Here is a 4802-nt window from a genome sequence, read left to right on the forward strand (position 1 = left end):
TCTCGCCCTCCACCACCACTAATGCCTGGGTTTACTATTGCTCTTAACCGCCTGGGTTTACACTAGTCTGTCTATGCCTTGGCTTACACTTGCATATGGTATAAAATCAATCTCTCTCTCTCTCTCTCTCTCTCTCTCTCTCTCTCTCTCTCAGCACATGTAGAATTGCCTTCACGAAAGGGAAGTTCCACAGAAACATTGGTGCATGTAAACTTTACATCTCTCAATTTTAGAAATTGGAGTTGTTCGACGGAACAAAACACCTAAACACAAGAAACCTAATTTTTAGAGAGAAGCACAAAGTAAAACTTGGGCTAATTTACATAGGCTTGTGCTCCTTGTCATGAAGCTAGTGTCAATAGTGCTTGACACGTTTGGCACGACTCTTCACTCTTGGTCCATCAACAATCTATTGCCCCTTTGATGCTTCTTTCTATGCATGCCCATTTTTGTTGAGGGTACTAACTAAGGTACCAACCTCGATGAGCAAGTAGCCGTCCCTTACATCTCCTAATGATGTTCAGCACGTGGACGCGGACCGCCCCACCTCGTCCACCGTGGCCTACCTCGTCACACCTCCACGTCGGCACTCTGCAACGGGCAAGCCTGCCCTCCCGCCGCCATGCGGCTCGCCACGCATCCGGCCCAGATTCCCTCGCTCCCCGCTCCCCACTTGGGCACTCTCGATGCCATCAAACCAGCTTGTCACCATCCGAGGCAAATAGTCCTGAGGCGATGCTGCTGCCGCCCGTAGCTCGCATGACCTTTGCCCGGCTGCGTGGCCCTGGCTCCCTTGTCGCAGGTCGCCACCGAATTGAGAACGGTCTGCAGCACCCTTCCCTCTCCATCCCTTCGCTTTGCCAGAGATCGTCATTGATTCTCAGTAATAAAACAGCAAAAAATATCCTAGCTCCTACTCGGCGATGAAAGAGCATACAGCGCTCAAATTCGCCTCTTCTGTGCAGAGAGCTGTCTAGCATGAGAGAGGGCTGCATTGCTCGCACGCATGCAATCCCATAGCGCAGCGAAAACCGGCTGATGCAAGACGTACTGGCCGGTGACTGTGTGCTTGCAGAATCCACTATAAAACCGCATTGCTTCTCAGTTTGGAAGGGTGGTTAAAACACAGAGGCAAATCTCTTTACCCCTTTCTCTTAGGCTGCACCTTCATTTTTGAATGGTCCTTCAAAACCACCACTGTGGGGTCTATGGGCAGGCCCTCTATGTCTTCCCTGTTTGTGAAGGAGGGACTGTTGAGTTCAAACCCTCCGAAAAGCAGAGGGCTATGGGGGCGACCTCACACAGGAACAAGGTAAGAGTACCACTGGTTTTATTGTCTGCTTGTTCCCCCCCTCTCTCTCTCCCTCTCTCTCTCTCTCTCTCTCTCTCTCTCACACACACACACACACACACACACACACACACACACATGACACACACACACACACACACACACACACACACACACACACGTCCGCTGGTTTTTGTCCGCAGAGCATCTCCAAATCCGCCGAAAAATTTAGGGAGGAAGCCATTTTAGCAAGACAAGTCAAACATGGAGAGGAAGTGAATGATAAGGGCTGGAAAGTAAAGGGTTTTTCTCTTATGACTGCACTAAAAACTTGCGCTGCAAAGCAAGATTTGTATCAAGGCAGTAAGATACATGCTGATATTCGCTCTAGTGGGCTACTTGAGAAGGACACGTACTTGGGCAGTACATTGGTCAGTATGTATGCCAAATGTGGTGCACTTGTCAGAGCGCAACAAGTTATTGACGAGCTTCCAGTTCGAGATGTCGTCTCTTGGACTGCACTGATTGCAGGTTATGTCCAGCATGGGCATGGCAAAGAAGCTCTAGGTTGTTTTCATCAGATGCAAAGCGAGGGCCTATCTCCCAATGCCATCACCTATTCTTGCATTTTGAAAGCATGTGGAATTATGCAAGATGCTGAGATGGGCAAGCAAATTCATGATGAGATTGTTAGTCAAGGGCTCTTGGAAAGAAATGTTGTGCTTGGCAATGCTTTGGTTGACATGTATGCCAAGTGTGGTGTACTCACGAAAGCACATAAAGTGCTTGATGAGCTTTCTACTAGGGATGTTATCTCTTGGACTGCACTTATCGCAGGGTATGTCCAACGTGGGCATGGCAAAGAAGCTCTAGGTTGTTTCCATCGGATGCGAAGTGAGGGTCTCTCTCCAAATGCTATCACCTATGCTTGCACCCTGAAGGCATGTGGCATCATGCAAGAGGTCGACATGGGCAAACAAATTCATGATGAGATTGTTAGTGAGGGGCTCTTGGAAAAGAACGTTGTGCTTGGAAATGCTTTGGTCGATATGTATGCCAAATGTGGTGTATTTACGAAGGCACATAAAGTGCTTGACGAGCTTCCTACTCAGAATGTCATCTCTTGGACTACACTTATTGCAGGGTATGTGCGACAGGAGCAGGGTCGCGAACTCTTGGCTGTTTTGAGAGAATGCGGAGCGAGGGCTTCTCTCCAAATGTGATCACCTATGCTTGCATTTTGAAGGCATGTGGAATTATACGAGACGTTGACGTGGGCAAACAAATTCATGATGAGATTGTTTATTGTGGATTGCTAATAAAAAGCATCTTACTTGGCAATGCTTTGATCGACATGTATGCCAAATCTGGTGTACTTTTGAAAGCGCAGAAAGTTTTCAATGAGCTTCACATCCGAGATGCGGTCTCTTGGACTACATTGATTGCAGGTTATGCCCAAGAGGGCCAGACCCGTAAAGCGCTTGGCTGTTTTCATCGGATGCGGAGTGAGGGCTTCTCTCCAGATGCGGTCACTTATGCTTGCGTCTTGAAGATATGTGGAGTTCTGCGAGATGTTGACTTGGGAAAACAAATTCATGATGAGATTGTTAACCAGGGGCTGCTGACAAAAGACGTCATGCTTGGCAATGCTTTGGTCGACATGTATGCTAAATGTGGTGTACTTTTGAAAGCACAAAAGGTTTTTGATGAGCTTTCTGTATGGGATGCGGTCTCTTGGAATGCATTAATTGCAGGATATGCCCAAGCGGGGCAGGCCCAAAAAGCACTGGACTCTTTGCTTCAGATGCGAAATAAGGGCTTCTCTCCAGATGCGGTTACCTATGCTTGCATTTTGAAGACGTGTGCTATTATGCAAGATGTTGACATGGGCAAACAAATACATGATGAGATTGTTTATCAAGGGCTCTTAGGTAAAGACGTCGTGCTTTGTGGAGCTTTGGTTGATATGTATGCCAAATGTGGTGTACTTTTGAAATCACAAAAAGTTTTTGATGAACTTTCTACTCGGGATGCTGTATCTTGGAATGCATTGATTGCAGGATATGCCCAACAGGGGCAGGGGGAGAAAGCTCTGGACTGTTTTCGACGAATGCGGAGTGAGGGTTTCCCTCCAAACGTAGTCTCTTGGAATGCACTTATAGGAGGGTATGCCCAGCAAGGGCTGGCCAAGGAAGCTCTCGACTGTTTTCAATGCATGCAACTGTAGGGCATCTCCCCAGATGCAATCTCTTTTGTTAATGTGCTCAATGTATGTAGTCATTCTGGTCTGGTTGATGAGGGCCAATTGTATTTTGATAGCTTGAGAAAAAGGTGTGGCATTGTACCAAACGAAGAGCACTTCACTTGCATGGTTGATCTTTTTGGACGTGCAAGGCTTTTTGATGAAGCTATGATAGTAATTATGATGATGCCATCCTATGAACATCCTCCAGTTTGGTCTTCTCTTCTAGGAGCTTGTCAAAAATGGGGAAATGTGAAGCTCGGAAGATTTGCATTTGAGCATGCAGTACAACTAGACGAAAGTGATGCAGCAGCATATGTCTTAATGAGTAATATTTATGCAGCTGCTGGCATGCAGGAGGCGGCAGAAAAAATTGAATGTATGAGAATGAAAAATGCGGCTTGGAAGCAAGCCAGGATGTAGCTGCTGAGTAGAAATCTGTTCTTGGGCAGACCAAACATCCACTTAGTAGACAAATCTATACGAAGCTAGAGGATCTTGAACTCAAATTGCTTCAACAAGGATGTTCCCCAGATTTGGATTGGTTTCACAAAACCTTCTCCTGATCCCAAAGTTGCTTTAGTAAGGAGTCTCAGCTTACGGTAAGTTTGCCCACTGCTGCCAGTTCACCCTTCTCTTTCCTCCCGCATGATGCATCTGTCGTCTTCCCCGCCCTCTCACTTTGATTTTCGCCTGCGTTAATGATTATTAGCATGGGTTTTGTCTCCAAGCAGCAATTTAATTAATGTTCTCATGGGGGCCTGCTTGCTGGAGAAAACAGGAGGCCTGCTTGAGTTGCACGTGGGCCTACACCTTTTCATCTTTACATGCTCACACCTAAGATTTGAGGCCTTATGCAGGCTCGTCTTGTAGTAAAGGTGAGCAAGATCATTGACATGCAAACCTTCCGCAGGGGTAGCCAAAGTGCTTCAGATAATCCCTTTCACTCTCGATGCTTCTCCAACACAACTCCAATGATGGCGCTGTGGCTTCGATTTTGCAATGATACCACTGTTGAGGATGTAGACTTTTCTATTACCGTCTTCTTTTGCTTCTTCGATGATCAGGAGTATCTATTCTTATTGCCTCGGCTTGGTGATCTCATTGGCACCTATATTGAGTCCCCTCGGACCTTTGCTTCAGTGGTTGCAAAGGTTATTGGGATCTCCACAATTCGAGTTCTTATCGTGACCCTTGGTACACTCGGCCTTCAAACAATGAGTGGGAGGATGGATCAGGCCGTGAGTAGGGAACTCCAGGTTGCGTAAT

The 4802-nt window shown here is 46.8% G+C and overlaps 1 pseudogene across 1 annotated transcript; it reads left to right on the plus strand.

Annotated features, from left to right (window-relative positions):
- Window positions 1-489: 489 nt before the first annotated feature.
- LOC147436439 (pentatricopeptide repeat-containing protein At4g18520, chloroplastic-like) lies at window positions 490-4571 on the plus strand (annotated as a pseudogene). Its single transcript, XR_015185184.1, has 2 exons — window positions 490-1312; window positions 1495-4571. The product of XR_015185184.1 is annotated as a pentatricopeptide repeat-containing protein At4g18520, chloroplastic-like (transcript).
- Window positions 4572-4802: the final 231 nt, after the last annotated feature.

This window comes from Adiantum capillus-veneris, chromosome 18 (assembly GCF_014529385.1).
Source record: "Adiantum capillus-veneris isolate H3 chromosome 18, ASM1452938v2, whole genome shotgun sequence".
Classification (NCBI taxonomy): domain Eukaryota; kingdom Viridiplantae; phylum Streptophyta; class Polypodiopsida; order Polypodiales; family Pteridaceae; genus Adiantum; species Adiantum capillus-veneris.